Here is a 3,645-nt window from a genome sequence, read left to right as displayed (position 1 = left end):
CTTCTGATATCATATACGAGCAGTGCTTCAACCAGTTCGATCAGGAGGACAAAGATCGGTTGCAAGCGGTGGACTACCCGTTGGCCGGGTTCGCAGGGGAAACTGTTTTTCCCCTGGGCCAAATTACTTTTCCTGTGCGCCTCACCAACGGAAGGCACACACGAACGGAGGAGGTAAACTTCATGGTTTTACCTCACACCTCCAATCAGGTGGTTCCGCTTGAACCATTTCGAGCGGAATCAGAAGCACTATAAATATGTGTAGGTTCAATTCAGTTGTATCTTTTGAAGCGAAATGAGAGCCGAGGTGCTGTCAAAATTCTGTCAGAAAACATTGTAAAAAGCTTTGATTTCAATAATAGAAAGGAGATTAAGAGGAAACAAGTTGTTTTGACTTCGTTTACTTTGATTCCGCCTTAGTAAATGAAGATGAACTGCCTTTACTGACTTTTTTGGGGTTACGCACACGGTCCAACACCCTTAATGCTACAAATTATAACAAACATGTTTTTGTACAAAAAATGAATGAACTCACCAGTATTTCCTGCTGACCAAATGTTTTTAATACGCGTTTCAGGTGATTACGGTAGATTGGAATAAGAGTTGTGACACGACACCGAATGGCTTAAAGAAGTGGCTTATTTTCTCAAATGAGTTAAATGTTATTTTTATATATTCGGGTTTATCCCATATTAAAGCTACCTTTGTAAAACATGGGTTTATTCCCATCTGTTTAATAAATAAAATCCGGTGTTTTCTAAACTGTGATAAATTTTCCTAACTCATGGTCATGATGAAATTTTCCGCTGCAATGTTTTTAAAATAACCATCGGTACCACTCGACTACTCACGGCTTCCGTCCAGGGTGTGGTCGACGGAGGAGGATGGTGGTCGCAACATGCAGCATCGGAGGAGGATGGTGGTCGACGGCGGTGATATAGCCGCCAGGGCTAACGGCGGCAGTGGCGGTGGTGTTTCGCCGTTACGGCATATTTCATGGAAGTAACGATGGTGGTTGGTGACGGGGAATACGGCAGCGGCAAGGTGATGAAGGTGGTGGCTGACGGAAGCCTAAGGGCGCCGGAGTTAATGGCAGCAGCGGCGACAGGTGGTTGCGTTAGTTCTACTCGGGTTAGTACATGTCCGGTACAGATTTGTTCGGGTTTCTGTTCACACGGGTCAACTCGGCTTCAGTTCAGGCTTTCGGGTGCGGGTCTTACTTGGGTCAACGGTCAATAGTGGTCAGATTCGGTCAACCGGTCAGCTTCGGTTCAAGTCCGTTTCGGTCAGATCGGTCAACATCAGATGCGGTTTGAGTCAACTCGGACAAACCAAGTTAACTCGGTCAACCCGGGTCAAACCCGATAAACTCAGTCAACCAATTCGACGATTCGTCACGAGAGGTGGTAAAATTTTACAACGACACGATTGTTATTTATGTCAAACCGAACAAATTAAGGAAATCGTTGTACTAAAAGTGACTTGGACTTGTTCATAAACGTAGCAACGTAATTTATATGAATATGTGTATTGTTATTGTTGCATTGTTATTGTGTTTTGAAAATTATATCGACAACTTTTGTTGTCGGGGTCGTCCAAAAACATAGGAAACTCTGCCCGTTTTTCATGAAAATCCGTAAACGAACGTGTATCGGATTCAAGTAATTTCTACAAAAACGAATTCAAATGTATATTGATTTTGACGAACATTATAACACTTACAAAAACGAGTCAATAACATTCCAACGAGCGCGTTTACAAGATAACAAAAGTCGGTAATCTTTTATAAAAATATATATAATCATTTATATTTATTTCAAAAGTCTAAAACTCCGGAACCTTCTATAAAATAAATATGATTCTTTACATTTATTTCAAACGTCTAAAAACCCGGGAACCTTCTATAAAATAAATATAATTATCTATATTTATTTCAAACATCAAAGACGCGAAAATCTTTTGTGGAACAAATATAATTATTTATATTTATTTTAAACGTCCACGACTCAAAAACTCTATAGAATAAATATAACTCTTTACATTAATTTAAAACACCTACACGGCGTATATATATACATTTTGACAATTATCCTCGAGACGCGAGATTTCTATTTCGGCTACATGATGGTTACATACATATACATCTATAAATTTACATATTGCATTATATGAATTTTCAATGTAATACTTACATATAAATATTTGTTACTTGTACGCACGACCTTTCGGGACGACTAATACGATACCATAAATATATTTTATATTATTATATAAATATAAATACACTAAAACTCTCGGAAACTAATCATTTCCAAGACTTAGTAATTATCACCGACTTTAAATGAAACTTAACAAGTATAACTTTTTTGTTTCTTTCAAGTTAACAACATACCATCGGATTGTTCGGTTAACGATTCGGTAGAGCTTGGTGACACGTAGTTTATTTACATCATTTTACTAGAAACTAAAAAGATAATCCGTGTTAAGAATGTTATAGACTACATGCTAGCGAGTCACGTCTTGGAAGCGACATCACAGAGTCATATTAAGCTAACTTTGCACAAGGATATCGAGGTGAGTTCATAACCCCTCCTTCTCACGGTTTTACATTTTTATAAGTGATTTCAGGGTGGAAAGACATGCAAGTTTTGCAAAAGCATACAAGGTTTTCGATGAACATAAATTACATATTTCTAAAACATGCTACAAACAAGTTTTAACTAACACAACTGGTTTGTGAATTCCAATAAACTCAAATGGTTTACGAAAGATTTATGCTAAATATACCGATTTTTCAAAACACCCGCATATTTTCGAAACGTGCTTACGAACAACGGGACAAACCAGTGTGTTCATCTCCCCACTTTTAAACATTTTCTAGTTTTCTAAACTTTGGGAAAATACATGTAGAAATGGTATGTTAAAATAAGGAATGATACATTAGATCATGTGCGAATAGGGGATACGTAAGCACCATTAATCTAAGTTTAGACCAACGAGCAAAAGGTTAGAACTATCGGGTTTTGGCATCCTCACTCTTGGGCCACATTGACCCACACGGAAGAGTACTTTTGAGTCACAATCGAAGGGTAATCGACGTATAAATCGCCTAGGTTTGGATGCTTCCTATGTCGTCACACATGTTAATGTTCTAGCTAAACATTAGCGATCTCGATTTCCTTACATTTTACATCTTATCATACATCTTATTTGCACAATAACATACTACTTTTCATACAAATACATCTTACATTTTACAGGTGCGCAACTTATTACAAATACCACTCATAGGCTCATGCGGGAGTGTTGTTATTGTCATACACGGACATTGACGGTTACACAAGTTTTACAAACACAAAATTTTACAAATACAAAGTTTTACGAAGATAACGCGTTACAAATACAAAGTTTTCATATAACATGACGAAGAAAAAGTTTTTTATTTCGTTTTCTCAACAATAGTCTAAAAACCGGTTATTCAAAAACGATTTATTCTAAATCTTTTTCAAATAAACTATGACCTCGCCAACTTTATGCTGATTTTTCGCATGTTTCTTTCTCATGTTACACTTTCAAATTATGGCACGGTTGGAATAGGAGAACCATGGGAATTCGAGTACTTAGTGGGCGTTCACTTTCTAGAAGT

This window comes from Helianthus annuus, chromosome 4, assembly GCF_002127325.2.
Source record: "Helianthus annuus cultivar XRQ/B chromosome 4, HanXRQr2.0-SUNRISE, whole genome shotgun sequence".
NCBI classification, from domain to species: Eukaryota; Viridiplantae; Streptophyta; class Magnoliopsida; order Asterales; family Asteraceae; genus Helianthus; species Helianthus annuus.
The sequence above is the reverse complement of the archived record's forward strand: the minus strand, read 5'-3'. Positions refer to the sequence as shown.